The 19030-nt window shown below is 38.9% G+C and overlaps 1 long non-coding RNA gene across 1 annotated transcript in view; it reads right to left on the bottom strand.

The window, feature by feature from the left end:
* LOC106959899 (uncharacterized) overlaps positions 1 to 10639 on the bottom strand; it is a 38445-nt gene extending 27806 nt beyond the window's left edge. Inside the window, exon 1 of the long non-coding RNA XR_001427452.1 lies at positions 10286 to 10639. This is a non-coding gene — a long non-coding RNA (uncharacterized LOC106959899). The remainder of the gene's footprint in view (positions 1 to 10285) is intronic.
* Between the last annotated feature and the right edge of the window lie 8391 nt (positions 10640 to 19030).

Here is a 19030-nt window from a genome sequence, read left to right as displayed (position 1 = left end):
CACATGCTCGTCATGTTCAGGAGTCTTTATGCAAGTTTGAACACCACCAAGAGCCGGTGAAAGTAACAGAACTGAGCAAATTAAACCGAAGAACGGAAAAAAAAAAAAAAACCTTTTTAAAGCTTGGTGAAGAATAGAATTAGATATATTTCCACATAAAATAGGCCATGTTGCATCAGGTGCTCAGGCTTAGAACATCATGCCTCAACATTTTGAAGAAGTTTTGCTTGGTTTAAACCTCAAACGTTTAGCCAGGAAGCTGCAGCTTGGTGGATTCTGTCACTTTTCATACAAGTGAAGAGAGACAAAATAATCTTCATTTTACATGAGTGACACTTCATGGTTTGTTTTCTTAATTATAATAGAAGAGCAACCTTGCAGCACTTTAAAGAATAAATGTCTGTCAAAAATGTTTGACTTATTTTGTTCCTGAATTCACATTTTGTACTTTTCTGTACTTCCATTTGGATATCAACTGCTTCTAAAAACAGTCCACACCCTAAAAAAAAAAAGAAAAAGAAAAAACCCAACCAACTAGTTTTTGGGCAATAAATTGATGGTTTTGTTGGTGTCTGGAAAACGAGCCATTTCAAAAACCTCCAGAATGTAACGTCACAAATCAGCAGCCACGACCCTTCACCTCCTAACCCCAGAAAAGCCCAGCTGTTACCTAGCAACCCCAGTGAAGCCCAGCAGTTACCTAGCAACCCAAGGAGAGTTCTATGCTAGTGTGTAAATGTTGAGTTGGGAGGCGTGGCCAGCAGCAGCTTACTTGGATTTAAAGTGACAAGACGCCTTAAAATAGCTCCTTATGAAAGACTAAAATATCATTATCCAAAAATGATTTTTAGCATGTTTTGTATAGGCCATAGACCTATCCTAACCTGTTCAAGGCAGCAGAGTAAGTCACCTTTAAAAAACAAATCAGGAACAGCAGGAGTTTTATAAACTTGGCCATAATAAAACAGTTTATTACTGTTGCAAACACACATGATAAAAGAATGAGATTTAGATGTTTCATTTTCAAACAACTCATTTTAAATGCCTGAGGTGAATTTAAACAAAGCTCTTTTTAGTGTGAACTGGGGGAGGAAAAAAAAAAAAAAAAGGTCTCCTTCCATCTTTTATAGCGCGCCACCTTTTTCCAAAAGCAACAACCAGCACCTCTAGCACGTTGCTGAAATGTGTGAAGGAAGCAGGTTCATGGCTGGTTCCAGCTCACTGGATTCAGCTGGATGCCGTCTCTCATCAGATCATTAACTGAGCATCATAAATTTCAGAGTGGCTGGAAAAAAAAGGTACGTATAAACCTTTTGTGGCTCCAGAGCAGGGCAAATAACCCAACGTGATTTCTGGAGAGTCAACATTTGTTTACAATGACCGGATGTTTTTGTATTTTTTTAAAAGTGGAAAAACTTGGTTTGAAAACTCAAGTCAAATATTTCTAGAGCATTTCTTTGTCCTTCGGGCTACATAGCAGCTACCAGCCAACATGGAGGAGCCCCCTTGCTGAGCCGTCAGCAGCAGGGCGGCGTTGTGCGTCAGGGAGGTGCTGGGCGCCGACACCGGGCCAAGAAAAGGATAGTAACTGTACATGAAAGCCCAACAGTGTTGTAGGAGCGGATCACTTCAGTTATTTTTCATGAGGTCATAAAAAATTTATTACAGATGAGAAATTATATATTGGGGAGCTGTTACCTGTCAGCTCCTGGATTTTTTGTGCTTTACCGCCGATACCGAAGCTCGCAGAGTCAAAGAACGGCTCTAAGTTATTAATAATTTGCTATAATTGACAGGGTTTGCGTTGTGGCGACAGGAGGAGATGGTCTGTGGTCAGAAATCACAGCTGGATCCTTTTCTGGAAGGATTTTCCATGTTCTCTCTGGGTTTTCTCCAGGTACTCCAGTTTCCTCCCACAGTCAGAAACATGCATGTTAGATTAATTTGTGAACCTGGCTCAAGAAGTTGACTGTGCTTCCACGTCTGGCGCTCTCCTGTGTCTCTCTGAGTGATCGTAACATGGGTTATTTATTCTTTCACGAATCCTCAAGTCACAGGACAGCAACCAGAACTCGGGTGGAAATATTCTGTTAAGCATTCAGACTAAAGCTGGGCGATTAATCAATTTGATTCATTAATCTAATTCTTAGTTTTTGAAGATTTGAGTTCTGGAAAATCAGGATTTTAATATTAAGAGAATGAAGTAGTAAATTTAAGAATTAACACAAAAATATTAAATGAGGAACGTTAATCTTGTGAATTAATTATCAGTTTTAGAAGGAAAAATTTAATATTTTAAACTAATCAGCATCAAATTACCATTGAAACCAGACAAATGCGCACACTGAATAAAAATCTATTAAAAAAGACAATTATCCCCGACACTGACCTCATCATGTTTTCTGGCGTTTAGCAGATTGGAATAATTTTGGTAATTCTAACTAAGCTAATTTAAGAAAAGTTTGGTCAGATTTAACTTCATACAGTGAGAAAAAAAAAGTATATTTTTTTATTCAGTCTATGAAAATATCAGTAGCAGTACTGCGAAAAACACTGTTGAAACTTCTTTTGCATTAAAACAACTTTTTTCTCATAATTTTCAGATCGTCTTCTGGTAAAATTGCATGTTTATTCTGCTAATTTTACGACTATATTATACAGTCCTGATACTCCGTCATACAACTTGCAGAAACAATAAAGGCCACTGCTTGAAAATATTTGTCTTTTTTTTTTTTTTAGAAAAGAAAGCAAGAAAACAAAATGTTCAATAAGATAAAATCAGATTTTAAATTTACGCCCAGACCGAATTCAGACTCTTTTGGCTCATTTTTGCATTTCAAAGCTCAAGTCTTTGAATTGTCCGGTCTGTTTTTGGTTTTCTGTACTGCATTAAACTAATGGAGACAAATAATCTGAATGCAGTTTTCTCCTGGCATCAGGTTGGCATTGCCACCTCTAAACATGGTGGAGGTCCCATCATTCTGTGGGGATTTTCCCCATTAAAAGGGTCAGAAACGGAAGAAAATCTCCAACAGAAAGAAGGAATGCAGAAAATTTCTGGTTGATTTTGTTGGTCTGCTCAGAATCTCAGCCTGGAGCCAAAATTTACATTTGAGTAGGATGACCTGGAGTGGGCTGCCAAGGAAGCATTTACAGCGGTGGCACTGGGAATCCTCCAGCCCTTCCACTTTAAAACCAGCTGCCAGTTTGAGTTCAGGAGACATAAACCTTCACTACTTCTACTTTTCACTGAAATCATTCTATTTTAATAAAGCTGATTTATAGCCTTGGAGCTAAACCCAACAGACACGCTGAAGATAAAAAAGCAGAAATACTCAGTCCATCATTCAAACCAGTCAAGTTATAGAGCCTTGAAAAACTGTTCAGACCATTAAACCTTTCTGCATTCTGTCATGCCAACACCAGAAATATACATTTTTTTAGGGCTACAAATCAACACAAACCAGCTCAGGAAATTACGTGGGATGGATAAAAAATTTTGTTGCAAACAAAAATCTGAAAAGTACGGATAGCATTTGCATTCACTCAGTGAATCGGTAATTTGTGGAAACACTTTTGCTTTCAATCAGAGCTGCAAGTGTGTTAGGATGAGTGTCTACATGCTTTCCAAATCCAGACGCTGGTGTTTTGGCTCGTTCTTCTTTGCTAAACAGCAAGATTAATCTAATTGGATGTAGAGCATCTGAAAAAAAAAAAAAAAAAGGAGCTTTTTTAAAGTCTTGCCACAGATTCTCAGTCGGATTCAGTTGTAGCTGATTCTGCTACTCCAACACACACATGCTCCCAATCGCCAGCCAGTGGTTCATGTGGAAGGTCATAAACCAGGTTTTCATCTGCGTTTGGCTTTTTCTTTTTCAAACGATGAACTGAAGGGAGCTGAGGAAGATGTGCAAAGCGTGGTTGGATGATATGAATGAAAAACACATCAAGATGAGCCATCCATGTTAGTCGATATTGATCATTACTGATTAGTTGTTTTTTTTGTTTTAAATATCTGAAATACAGTCAAGCTGATAGCGTGACCTTTCCTACTTTATCCACAGATTTTTCTGTCCACACCATTTTTTATTTTTTTAAGCAGTTATGAAGCACTTTGGCAAAAAAATTAAACTGCAGTTGCGTCAGTTACTAAACAGGGTGTTGCTAGGTAACCACAAGTTACTCAGCAAGTTGTTGCTAGGTAACCAAAGAGTGAGTGAGTGAGTTAGTTGAAGCCACCAACTTACCCAGCTGCCCCTGAGAAGCTTAAGTGAAATTGTTGATGAGTCTATAGGCATTGCCTATTGATCTTTATCACGTGTTTATCATGATATATATTGTTATTGATCTATCGTCCAGCTTGAATATCGTTTCATGACTTAGTTTTGTTTTAAGCTTCTCTCTAACACGCCACCTGACTTCTCCGATCTCCTCCTTGGTTTTCATGATGCCGCTTGTTCACTAATGTTCACAAACAAACATTTTAGGCCTTCACAGAACAAATGGATTTATACCGGGCTCCATGATATTTATTAATTATAATATATCATTTTAGTATTTCTTTAATTATTTTAAACTATTATAATGTATTGAGTTCTGCTCCTGGACAAGGGCTTTTACAGGCATCATCCACCGACTACAATGTTTAAAATAAAAAAAAACATTCAGCAAATACCTGGAAAATATACATTGTTGTGCTCACATGACCCAGGTTAGTATAGTCATATATTTGAAAAAATTATATTTTGTGTATATTTTATTCAAATTTGGTGCTTTATCCATAGGACCCGTTTTGTCCCTATTCTCAATAATCACTATTAAATAAAACATAGTAAACCAGGAGTATTTCTGCATGTGAACATTTTTGGTGTTTTAAGTAGAGATGTGGTGAGAAATGAGAGATGTGGTCCAGCAGCTACCCAGTGGGGTAGCTGCTGGACTCTACTGAAAATATCTGTTTCTTTATACGATGACCTTCAAAAGGCGCCACGTTTAATTTTAGGACAAACACAGAGCTTCTTGATCTAAAACCAGACATGAAGCAAAGCTTTGAAAGGCCTCGATAAGGCATGTTGCAAAATCCTTTGAGGAAAATTTATCCCGTTAGTGCTTACATCTAAGCCCCGGCAAGGTGTTACTGATGGAAAGAGCAAACAGATAAATAATCGGGCACGGCGAGGACAGCACATAGCGGACCGGAGATATGATGAATGAGCAGAGGAGGACAAATAAAACATCTAATGCTGATTTAAAGAGGATAGAAGGTGAAGGGTGGGAAATCTGTGCTCAGAGGTAGAGAAAATCAGAATTTCAGGAAAATATACACCAGGTGATGAAAAGTACTGGGAAGGAGTGAGAGGATGACGAAGAGTCTGTAGATGTGAAAACTTAAAAACAACTGAAGCTCAGGGATATCAAAGATCTGGGGCTGGACAATTCGACTGAAAAATGTTATCAAGACACCAGCGTTTCGTATCAGTCAATAGGCAATTATTGATTTTGTTTTAAATATCAGAAATATTGCCAAACTGGTGGTGTGATTTTTCCTGTTTTATTTATACTTTTCACTCCACACTTTTTATTAATTTATTTATTTGGCTCTAGTGGCCTTTATTTGATAGTTAATTGACAGGAAAGTGGGTAATGAGAGAAAGGGGAAGACATGCAGCAAGGGCTGCAAGGCCGAGAATTGAACCTGCGACGGCTGCATCGAGGACTAAGGCCTCCTCCATATGTGGGTTGTGCTTAACCCCTGCGCCACCACAGCACACCCCACACCTTTTTATTTTTAAGCCTTTACTTAAACTACTGCTGCGCCAATTACTCAACAAGTTGTTGCTAGGTAACCACAAGTTTCTCAGCAGGTTGTTGCTAGGTAACCAATAGTTAGTGAGTGAGTTAGTTAGTTGATGCCACCAGCGTAGCTTAGCTGGCTATGAGAGGTTAAAACTTTTCCTCTGACTACATCTCCCAGAATGCTGTGCGGTTCTGGATCCAGATTTTAAAAAATATTCAATATTCTATCAGATGTATTGATACTGATCACAGGTCTATCGCATTATATATCGATTTGTTGTCCAGCTGCACCCACATCTCACTTAAAGTCCAACCACTCATTAATCTGTTTTACTGCGTTTCTGACATGCATGCAGCCACATTTCCTCCAAACTCAACTGAACAGTCTAGACTTGGTGTCATGGTGGCCAGCTGAGTTGTGTCTTCAATTGGTTTTCTTTCCCATTAAAGAGGCGGCTGAAGAGTGTGAGAGAGAATAGTGGTGGTGCTGCTTCCTTAGACTTGAATGAATTCCTCCACCGGCCTTCCTGCTCAGCCTGTCGGGAGCCAATTATGAGCAGCAGCAGACTTTCTGATTAACACACGACCGCCGCCAGAGGAGACGCAGAAAAAACCTGCTCGTATGGATTGAAAACACCCGTTATCACCGTGTTCTCTCGTGTGAGTTATCAGCCACATTAGACCGTTAGCCATAAAGATCAGGCAACTGTGCAAAACATGTGGCTCAATTATCGCATAGGGTCCACACAATGACTCAACGGACACAAATTCAAAGCTGCTGCAGGCTCTCCATTCACCTGCTGAAAGTCTTTTCAAACAGAAGCGAGTCGTGAAGGGAGGAGCGAAATCAGAACAAAGACCCAGACAACAAACTGAACTCAGGTCACTGATTAACCAGACTAAAACCAGAACAACATCAGCCCCTCTTCTGTTTGAATGAATCGCTGTGCTTTCAAAAGCAACAATAACTTAAGTCTGAATGGGCCAGAGACCCACACTGAGGCAAACCAGGGATTTAAAATGCTGCGGATTCAAAGCTTGACAGGAAAAACACCGGAGTTACTGGATTTATTTTTTTATTTTGACTGGAAGAACTAGAGTTTGGGTCGCAGCACTACTTGGTTTACGCATGAGCAGGGTCTTTCACAGACTGCCTCTAGGGGGAGCTAGAGCGCAAAGAGGAAAACGTGCCCCTCTGAAATCTACTTTAAGTGCATTGTGTGAAGCTAAAGGCAGCATCAACAAAGATTCATTTTCCAACTCATTTAAATCAGGAGAAAACTCATAAATCTTTGGGCTAGTCAAGTCTTTACCACTTTTTCTCAATTTTGTTTGTAAATTTGCAGATTTCAATTTAATCCAATTCATTTATTTATAAAGCGCCAATTCACAGAAGAAATAAACACACGCTCACCCCACAGTCTGGGTCACAAGCTCCTGTTGCTTTCATCCTGAAAACACTCCTCAGCTTGTAGCACCATACTGCCTGTCAGCTGGCTGAAGGAAGGCTACGACTTCTTACAAAAAGAAAGAAATTCAGATATTTGGAAATGTGTCCGATCTAACCAGGAGATCCAAACACTCGCGTTCGGACCATTTTAAATCTGCAGCTGGTGAGAAACAAGGAGTTTCTCTACTCAGCAGCCGACTGCAGGCTGCACTCAAGGCAAAAGAGATTAATTAACCTACTTAGTATCAGCAGCAACTTGACAAAAAGGTTAATAATATTGCAACGAGCACATTTACTCAAACCGTTACCAAGTTTAGTGTGTTACAGCGGCTGGATGATTATTTCACATTGTTCCATACGTTTACACATCACTAAGACAGTAAACAGTAATTAGATTGACCTTATTAATACTGTAGCAACAATCGACATCAAACTGACAGCATTTTAAATATTAAATCAAAAATAAGTAGGTTAATAAATGAGCAAATTATATGTAAAAACAATCCAAATAGTAAAAGTAGGACTTTGTGAGGTTACCTGATTAAAAAACTAAATTTAAATAAAGTAATTTCTTGGTGAAACTGTTATGCATGATCTAAACCAGAACAAAGATATAAAACTAAAACATAAATCCAACAGACGAGACATTAAGGTGATTAATGTCTTATATCACCTCAATAATGGCATTAGAAATAATTGTTTTTCTTTTTTGAATAAAGGCTTTTGCAGCAATAGACGATAATAACGTCTTTTCATGCCTGATTGCAACTTTACCTTAATTCTAACTTGACATTAAGAGATAATTTTCCTAAGACTCCTCTTGCTGAGTCTTCACTTCGCTGATAAAACACAGAAGCAAACAGCCACTCCCAAAGTACAGGCCATCCTTCAGTCACAATCACACAAACCAATTAATGTCACTTTGTCCCAAAACTGCGGAGACAGAGACAAATTAATAAAAAGAAGAAGCTGTCCTTCAGGTCTTATACTCACACAGTTGGTCTGTCCAACTATTTTAACTATTCCTGGTCCCTTCAGGCCACGCAGCTGATAAAAAAGCAGCTTCACGGGGCCAATGGCTCTCGTGGGACACAGTGGAAGAATTAGCAGCCAGATGCCCATTAGACAGAGATCCAGCAGACATGTGCTGGCTGGGAGGAACTGTGCATCACACTTCCAGTTCCTCCTCTCTTTATGCCTCCGCCGTCGCTCCAGAGGCAAAGAAGGAGGGACGAGGAGCAGGGGGAAAAAAAGAAAGCATTTTACAGCCTCCGCTTGTGAAAAGCAAAGACACCCCTCCTCCTCTTCCAAACAATTTAACAATGGTGCAACTCCTCTGAATTGCCTGCTCAGTGACCTGCAGCCAAAACATCGACATGTTGCAGAGTGCGTGCGCTGGGACAGGTGGCCACCCGCTGAACGGATTGTTTTAACGCCGCCGTTGGGCTACCTTCACTTCGCTGAGGAGAAAGCAACGCCTCCCGCGTTTTAACCTTGCCCCTCAAGTCAAAGCACACAGTTTTTGAGCACAACCTTGTGATTTATTTACACAGTTCTGCTCTCAGAATAAGAACAATCATTTCACTGTTGCTGCCCTCTCCCAACGACTCAAACCACAGAAAATATCCTGTTGGAGCCGTTTCTTCAGAATCTGAAATATTCAACACGGCACCGGGTGGCTTCGGGTTTGGCTCTGTTGACCAAGACTTTTATCACAATATTTTTGCAGAACTATTTAACAATAAAAAGTGATGATGCATCTTTTTTTTCGTCAACTCTGTGACTGAGTCATGGCAATTATAGCCCCACAAACACAAACAATGCTGCTAAAAAACATCCATTAATGTGTAAAGAAGTAACTGTATTTTCAAATTTATTGGTTGTTTTTATGCTTTCCTTCAACAAACAGTGGAGGAAATGGTAAAACTATGAATCTTGATAACAGGGACAGTTTAATGGGTTTGTAAACATCATTAATGGGAATTTATTGTGACAAGAATAAATCAAAATTCTTATAATGACAAGAATTCATCATGATAAATGATAAACAATATGATAAGAGTCAGCTTTTCCTCTCCAGCTGGAGGAGAGAGAAATCAAAGCTGGTGGTCTTCTAGCCGGTCACCTGCGCTGCTGGGAGGGCACAGGGTTAATTGTGTGTGTGTGTGCGCGCGTGTGTGAGTGAAAGAAATTAATGAAAGCATGACAGTTATCAATCAATACTGAGTCTTCCAGAAAATGATGACAGAGAATCAATTTAAAAGTGAGGGAGTTAAAGTCAACAAGTCTGGACTTTGTAATTTATCAGAACAGGACTCCATGAAGTAATCTAATGAGCAAAAGAATTTAAAAACATCATTGCATTTATTAGTCAGTTCACGACACAAATGTACTTCTTATAGTCGACTGGCAGGAAGAAATGCATGCAAAACACGCTGCTTTATGCCAGAAAACTAATCCGAATCTCTCCATCCCGTACCAGGGAACATGGAGGTGGCAGCATCATGCTGTGGGGAGGCTTTTCTTTGAGCTTGCACAGTTAATAAGACAGATTTTGTTATATTTGGCTAAACCTGATGAAGAAACTAGTTAGTGGCCGTAACGTAATCGAAGTCCGCCAAGTTCCCTTCAATGGGATTTGCTTAGAATAAATTATTCTCATGTGTTGAATGATTAAGGTGAAGTCCGGACTTAAAATATAAACATGCCCCAGATCCTGACTGGTCAACAAGTCAACACCATGATGCGCCCAGTCGGAATATTTCTGTTACGCAGTCGCTGGATCCCCAAATGCGTCCCCCCGCACAAACGCGCATAAAACGGGGCGCATTGCTGGGAGCTGATCCGCGCGTCTACGAGCCTGTGGCCGATGTCCAGATCACACCGAGACTCACAGACGCCAAGCCAAGACAGACAGACAAACACACGGGCAGCAGGCTGGAAATATCCACTGCAATATTATTATAGTCGCTTATTATGGAGTAAACGCAAAGAGAGGAGGAAAGCGCATGGCATTACGCGAGTTTTATCTGCACTTACCTTAGAAAAACAGGGAGAAGAGTGTCGTAACACCGGTCCAAACTTTGGGGATAAGCTGTATTTATACAGCGACGCCTTTAACTACTAGTCCACCAGAATAATTCAGAATAATCCAAGAGTCCGAAGTCTGTAGTTCAGCCAAAACTCAGAAAACAGTCAAATGTTCTTGTTGTAAGCGTCGACTTCCACTTGTCACTCCAAAGACACAGATATTTAAGACTTGTCAACAAAGAAGGACGGCCATATATGAGCTACACCATGGAGGAGCGCACCGTGGAAGGTCTCCGCTCCTTGATCGCTCTCTGAATGTGAGCCCCAGTCACACCGCCTGCTCTCCGGGCTCCGCAGCCGGGCCAGCAGGCGCCGCCAGGTGCTCATTTACATAACTGCACCGGCTGTGTCCAATCACAGCTGCAAGCAAGGTGTCTGATTGAATATTCCAGCATGCAGCTCAGCCAATCAGAGCCGTCTGGGGGAGGGAGTTACGTACTAAACAACAGCAGAGAAGCGCGCAGGAAAGGCAACTATAATGAGTAATTTAGAGTAACCAATTAACTTTACGTGCATGTTATTCTGGAGTGTGGGATGAAGAGGGGTCGCCTCTTCCAGAGCGAACAGACAGGATGTTGGGATCGGCATGAAAAATAATATTAATAATAATAAAAAAAGAAAACATTAAACCTGCAGGACTGACAAGGTCATCAAGACTAAGATCGCAGTGAAACAGGCAGAGAAATTGATCATTTCACAGAAGGAACCAGAAAAAACAGCGAAACCAGAGGGATAAACACTGAGAAAGGTGTGGAGAATAACATTAGATACAGGTGAGGAATAATGATTCACTGTGGAAGAGAACCAGCTAGCATGTTGAGAAAAGATAAACATTTTACACAGGAAGCCTAAACTAGGACTCAAAGGTTACAAACTAGAGGGGAAATAAAAACACAAATAAATCAGAACAAAATCCAAAGGCTAGATAGAACAGAACACAACTAAATACAAAATAGATTATTTTATCTTAACTCGGTATCTATATTATCTCAATAATATAGATAGTATTGTATCTGTATTAGATTGATACGAGATCGATACCTGCATACCCCCTTATGAAATCTTATTTTAGTTTTGTGTCATAGTTTTGTGTCATTTTGTTTATTGTTTATCTTGTTAATTTTATACACAGTTCTAAACTTTGTTCAAATTCTTTCTAAGGTTTTGACAATATAATTCAAAGGAAAAAAAAAATCACCAAAACACCTCAGTGTCATAAAGTTTGATGTATCAAACTATTAGAATAAAAAGCATCTCTATCAGTATCAACATCAGTGAGACTGGCCCTGTATTTGTTTCCATACCAAAATATGCAGTATGGCGACACCTGTAATACAAAATAATAATGAACTGAATATGGCAAGACCTGTTGAGCAATAACAAAGGAACCCAAACATAAATAAAACCCAAATTATTAACTAGCTGGCTAATTTTATCTGAAATGCTAACATTAGCATGTTTGCTACTAAAGGCTAATGTTATCTACTCTGCTAAAGGTGATTCACTTGCTAAACTTGGACACTAATCTTGAATTAGCTAACTAACTAATGTTTGATAGTACCATAACAATAGCATAGTAGCTTATAGAAGCTTATGTGCTCAAATAAGATAAAGTTATAGCAACAGTTAACTAGCTAACTTTAACTGATATAACAATGGCATTTTAGCTATGAGTAGCTAATTTCAGCAACTATGCTAAATGGTTATTTACATTCATTTACATGGTAAAATTATGGTTGCTAAATACTGAACTTTATCAAATACTGTAATGTTAGCTTCCAAAAGCTAATTTCAGGTACTATGTCAGTGGCAATGCATATGTTAAAATCAGATGAAATTCAAGAATGACCAAATTAGATGGCATTTTAGTTACCAATAGCTAATTTTAGAAATTGTGCACATTTTTATTTACATGCTGAAGTTAAGCTAATATTCGCTAATCAGAAAACTTTAGCTAATGTTTTAACATTACCTTGTTGGCTAGCATTAGCTAACTTTAGCTACACAGCTAACCAAGAAAGGGTAAATTGTTTAATAATACATGTACTATAAGTTGTAAACATATGAAGTCATAGACGTAAAGAGCTGAAATAGTGCCAAGGTTGTAGACGTAGCTGCATGCCAAGACAGTTGTAAAAGACAGAGAATCTTAAACATGCTTTCACATAACAAGAACAATTTGGTGTAGTTTCAGTTCAGCACCAGTACAATTTAAACGTGGGTCATGTGATCTAGAACTGATGCATGTAAAGGAAATTGTTTCAGCTGCTCATTGAAGTAGATTTATAAACTTTTAAACTGTTTAAATAATCAGCAGTAAAAGTCTCTGCATCTGGCCAGGCCCATTCATTGTGGACCCTGTACTCAACGACAGTATTCATCTCTTAAGGCAACTTTATTACAGAGTATTGGTGGAGTAACTGTATACTATTACTGCCTCTTGGCTATAATAACTTACAATGAAGGGTTAGTTGGAAAGCAGAGCTGCAGCCAGGCCAGTTGTTGATATGGGACCCCGAGGCAACGCAACGCGGGGCTGAGACTGGATTTCATGTTTAAAAAGAGCCACATGTGTGAATTTCTATGCTGCATAACATCAAAAGTGAACAAGACAGACTGAAGCAGATTAGAAAAGAGGCTTTAATGCAGGTGGAGAGCTTGTTGATGCTTGTCTGGCAGGGAGGAGAGAAACTTTAGCTGGAGCTCAATCAGCAACCAGGGACAATAAAGGTCATTTACTCACTGAGCTCCACCTTGGATAAACTAGGAAGGGGAACTCCTAAAAAAACTTTGTGCTTTCTTTGCTGTTTTGTGTTTAAACTTGTTCACTTTGTCCAGTGAAATCTTGAAAATAACTCCTTGCCAGTTCTGTACCGATAAGATCTCACAGAAAATGAATTAAAATACACAGTCCATTTTTACAGTGTTCAGTCATTTAACACTCACAAAGTGTTGTATTAAAACTAGAAACTTTTGTGTATCTTATTGGATGTTTTGATAAACCAACACAAAGGAGAGCATAGACATGAATTTGACAGAAAACATTAAAAATCTGAAAAATACAGCATGCATATCTGTTCAAACCTGAGTTAAATGTTTTAGAGCCGCCAGCCAACAGAGACCGTTCCTGCATGTTTTTTTTAAATTATATTGTTTTTATAAAATAACAATGACCATTGTGTTAAGATAATGAGATGATTTCTCCCATTTTCACAAGAAGACGCGGTTTTCTCGAGATAAAGATGCTAATCTTTTCTTGAATGCTCCTAATTGTTCTTTAAACCTTCCCAAGAACGGACTGAAGCTGAAAACGTCAAAGAACTTGACATCGATTACGACTAACACTTAAAATTTCTCTCCTGTTGTTGTGGCACGCATTTGAAGGATGGAATCAGGTTTAACACACGTACAAGTTTAACACACCAGTCATCTTATCACGAGAAACAAGATGAAAAGTCCGTCTTCAGCGTTTGTACAAATTACATCTGTGAGTTTTTTTTAAAGTTTAAACTGCTGAGCATAGTAGCTCATGTCGCCCTTCACTGTAAAATATCTCAGTCAAACTGGAAGGAGAAAGTTTGTGATTACTTATCTTCATGTTTTGCCAAAGACTTTCAATTATCTAATTGAGCTGGACTTTGACTGGGCCATTTTAATACATCCTTATGCTTTGATTTTAGAGTGTTTTTAAGGGTTATTGTTCTGCTGAAGGGTGAACCTTGACCTCTCGAGTCTTCTTACAGGATGTCCTGCAGGATTGCTCTTCCTGTTATGCTCCATACATCGTGTCAGTCTTTCATAAAGCTTAGATTCAGACCTGGAAAAAAATGAAGAATCCACTGCAGTGAAAACCATTGAAAACCTCCTGGTTATTCCACCAAATATTGATTTCTGAGTTAAAACATCAGTGTTGTTGTTTCTAAATGAACATCAACTTGTTTTCTTTGCTTTATTTGAGGTCTGATAGCACTGCATCTTTTTAGTTATTTTGACCATTTCTCATTTTCTGCAAATAAATACTAAATTTCTACTTGTAACTTCAGAGACATGTTGTCAGTAGTTCATAGAATAAAATGACAAAGCTCATTTTACTCAAACATTTACCTATAAAATGATCAGAGAAACTGATCATTTTGCAGTCATCTCTTCATTTTTTCCAGAGCTGTATAGTTAAAACCAGAAGTTTCCATACACCAACTAAAACGACACTCAGACAGTATCAGATTATGGAGGATTAAATACAAATGCACACCACACTTTTCAGAAGATTATGATGGATTAATGTGGTAAATTTAACAAGACTGCTTCCTATAATCTAGAAAAGAGACATAGATTTGCACACATTTAATGTTTGTGTGTCGACTGAAGTGTTTTAGAGTTTGCACACTTGATATCTGCCTTCCCTTGTTTCTGCTTCACTGATGCCATGTTTTCATCAGCCGCTCTCCCTTCCGCCCCCTCGCCATCTCCATCACTGTTTCCAACTTTTCTTTTGGCTTAAAAATAAAAAGAGTTGTGCTGAATTTTCATCTGGCGTAGCCTCTGCTCTCCCTGCATGTCATTAACGTTCTCTCATCACTTTTCAGTTCACGGCTACAGCAAACCAAACGCTTGTTTCTTTGCTCTTTTCTTCTCAAACTGCAGCAATTAAAATGTGAAGCTGCATGTCTTAATCTGTGAATTAAGGGATGCAACAGAGAAAAAGGTGATTATTCGGTGACATCAGCAAGAAACTGATTCCCAGAATTCATCCAGTTGATGAGTGCAGTAACTCCCGGCTCTGTTATTCTTTTCCCAAAAGCCGTCCCCTTTGCCTTTCAGCTCGTTTTTGTCGTGCACATCGTCCAACAGGCTCTGCTTTGTTAGTTGTCTGGGCAACTGCAAATCCCCTGGCAAAAATTATGACCTTTTTTTTCCTGCATTATTCTCCTTCTACCCTCTCTCTTATTCTTGTTTACGCCTCACTTCTGCTTTTGCCTGGATCCTTTTTTTTTTTTTCTTGATATTTCTCATTTCGGGTCTTTTTCCACACAACTCTCCCGGTTTCTCTGTCGAGTTTTGCTTTGTTGCTAATGCTGCTCCCCCCCCTCCTTCCTCCTCTCCTCCCTCTTCAACTCTGAGTGAAAACCAGTGGAGCATAAAAAGCAGGTCTGATCCTGTGAGGAATTCACACAGTGAATTCACGCAGCGAGAAATGAACGGGGAGGGAATAAAAGAGAAAAAGTTGTACTGCACTTATGAGGCTGCAATGACGGCAGACCGCTTAGTGCCGAGAAAAGAAAGCGTTACCTGAAGCATCAATGCTATTCGAAGGAGAAGAAGAAAGAGGGGGTTTCAATAAGTGAAAACTGTTTAAAGTTGGGAAAGTTTTTCTTTTATTTTTAAAGAGGTTGCTGCGCATAGCGGGAAAAAAATTATCATTTTCATCAAAAGCTTTTATTTAGCGTTGGTGACGGATAATACATTGCCTGTCAGAGCGAAGATGCGTCTTGAATTGATCACCTCTCTGACATCAGAAACACAAGCCCTCTGAATTAGAGATGGAAGTGCTCAGTTTAAAGGAACAACACACAGTCGCTCTGCGGCTGCCTCTCCACCTCCTGTTGTGGTCTGACAGCTGTGCAGGGCCGCAGGATTCAGACAACAGATCAGTTGCAGAATGCGAGGCTTGCAGAGTGTTGGGAACCAGTGTAGAGCCGCATACCGCGCATTCTGCCCTCTGAAACGTATCTGCCAGGGTCTCTGGGAATGTTCAAAGTCTCCACTGGCAAACGAGAAAAACCCTTAATGTTTATTTGACAGCAACATACAGCGGCGCACGCACTCCAGCTGAAATGGTAGGTTTGGAACAATGAGAGATAATTTCAGTATGTTCTCCACTCAGAAGAAGATTTGGAGGGTTTGGTGTCCAACATGGGCTGAAAGGCCGCTCACAGAGGAAGAAGCCATCAACGCAAGTGCAACAAAAAAAAATCCAGATTAAAGTTTGAAAATTAAAATGAGGGATCAATATTTTGATCTGATTAAACTTAAAGTGTTTGGTCATAATCAGAGGTGTATAATGGCTAATAATATTTACTCAGTCATGTTTACTTGGATAAATTTTTGGGAAAAATGTACTTTTAGAAGCGGTACTTTTTACTTTTGCTTGAGTAATATTATTATTATGAGCTATTTCTACTATTACTTAGGTGAAATTTCTGAATCGTCTATCCCATATAAGTGACTTTAATGAAGATACAACATATTTTAACCATAAATGTATGAGACACACACCTACAGCGCTGGACAGTAAATCAATAACAATATATATCACAATAGACACANGATCAGNATCAATNGATAATATATAATTAATAATTTTACTGAGCTCTGATCCAGAACCGCTCGGCATTCTGGGGGATGTAGGCAGAGGAAAGACTTCTAGCTGCTCAACCTCTCCAGGCAAGCTAAGCTAAGTGAGTGGAACCAACTGACTCGATCACTCTTTGGTTACCTAGCAACTCAGTGGCTCTTTGGTTACCTAGCAACAGCCTGTTGAGTACTATGGCAGTAGAAGTTTAAGGTTTCGCCACTCTGCCTCACAACTGTGTGAAAAATAAAAAAACAGACATGGAGTGAAAACTGTGGATAAATCAGGAAAGGCTACGCCACCAGTTGGCAGTATATCAGATATTTAAAACAAAAACCTACTAAATAATTATTAATGTCAACTGATATGAAACTCCTATAACGTGACACGTTGCTCCAGTCATATCGTGTAGTTCTAGATTGTACACAAGCATTGTTGTTCAAATGTTTTAGATCTGATGAGCTTGTTGTGCCATTTAGAGATCAATACAGGCAACACTGCATATTGTACGGAAATGTGTGTATATTGTTGTAATGTTGTCATAATGTGAGCATTATTTTTATTTAAGGTGTAATTTTGAAGAAAAAAAAATTAAACAGTCTCTCTTCTTCCGGAGTGTGTTATTTTGTGGGTTTGTAGTTTTTATTTTTATTTTATTTTTTTGTATTATTCTTTAAAATGCCAGAATTGTATATAACTTTATGTATTTTGTCTATTTGATTAACCAAACAAACAAACAAACAAACATCTTTTCACCTGATTTGTGTCAGGTGGAAATGTACATCTCCCTTTTGATGTCGGCTCACTGTGACCATCGGTGTCCCAGGTCTGGAGCCAGTTCTGCTGGATGGTGTCAAGAGGTCACAGGGTCACCGTCTGCTCCAGGGGAACGCAACAAGGGGAGGAGTTTAGATTTTGATCGTGACCTCTGAGCTGTCATTTGAAATGTCGAGTAAAAAGGACATTTCTATGGCAGCTCCTGTTTCTCTAAACAAGGCTCTATGACGTTTAATTTTGGACTCCGGATTATTAGTGAGTCTTCCTAACAAGGCGCCTTGTTAAGAAGAGAGTCCTGTCATGTTACATGAAGCTGGCAGCTTTGTCTTGAGATAAATGCTGGTGTTAGTAAAACTTTACCAATTAAAATACAAAGTACAGCTGAGACTGAGGAGAAGCGTCTTTGTGCATATGGCCTCACCATACTGTTAAAAACGCACTTTAAAATATAACTGAAAACATATATAAAATACATTAACATTTTATCATACTGACATAATCTCACATGTAAAATAATCCAATCTTCAGTTTGGCTACATTGATTTAAATTGAAGTTGATGAGAGTGATGCGAAACTTAAATCCATTCATCTTTGATCAGTGATGCTGAAATATGGGATGACTCAAAATGGACGCACATTTATCTCACCCACTCTTCAAAATTGGAAAGACAAGAGAGTATAAAGCTTGAAAAACCTACATCATTGCATATATACAGTATCAATGAGTTTAAACAACAGGAACTGTGATAAACAAGTCTTGCCATACAGAGAGATAGAGAAAAATATAGAGAATTAAAACATTTAATTTGAGTATATTAAGTTCGTCTGGGTAAAAGAGACGCCAAATCACTGGGATTACATTTACTGGTGCCTCAACAAGCCACATAACATACAGTACAGTTAACTCTAGCATTTAAAATACAAAGTATATATATTTCTAAAGTTTGTGAGTGTTTACAGTTCCATGACTTCCTGTTTCCCTGGAGCATAAATACAAGGCGACACAGAGGTCCATTTCATTTTAGCCACTCTTCCAAATGGGACTGAGAAGACGCCATTCGATCAGTGAGGTAAGTGCATGCTGATTTTCACAAACTGATTCAAGAAAATAGCTACTCTTACTAACTTTACTGTCTGCAGTCGGAGTAATAAATCAGAAGAGGCAAGGAAAGCAGCATCTATTAAAAAAAAACACAGATTTGGCGACATTTACACTGTGTTGCATCAGAGTTACTTTTATATGTGATCTGGAAGAATATGAGAGATGAAGAAACCAATGTGATGTTAATTGGGGAATGTGTTTTTTTCTCTCTCTTTTTTAACAGTTTATCTAAAGGATGTCTCAAACTGAAGGCGCGGGGGCCAAATCTGGTCCGTCATGACATTTTGTGTGGCCCTGTGAACGTTGTAGACAAACTGCAATGTGACTTCATACACACAGGATCCCAACCTTATATTCCTGCAGAAGGGCAAAGAGCTGCTTGCTGATTATGGCTACCATTGGTTTTAGCTGTCAAGTTGTCAACATAGTGTGTTAAATTTTAAATGCATGCCTGATATATATA

This window comes from Poecilia latipinna, unplaced genomic scaffold (assembly GCF_001443285.1).
Source record: "Poecilia latipinna isolate Pla-1442-1.1 unplaced genomic scaffold, P_latipinna-1.0 Scaffold1129, whole genome shotgun sequence".
Taxonomy (NCBI): domain Eukaryota; kingdom Metazoa; phylum Chordata; class Actinopteri; order Cyprinodontiformes; family Poeciliidae; genus Poecilia; species Poecilia latipinna.
This window is presented reverse-complemented; position numbering and strand designations above follow the sequence as displayed.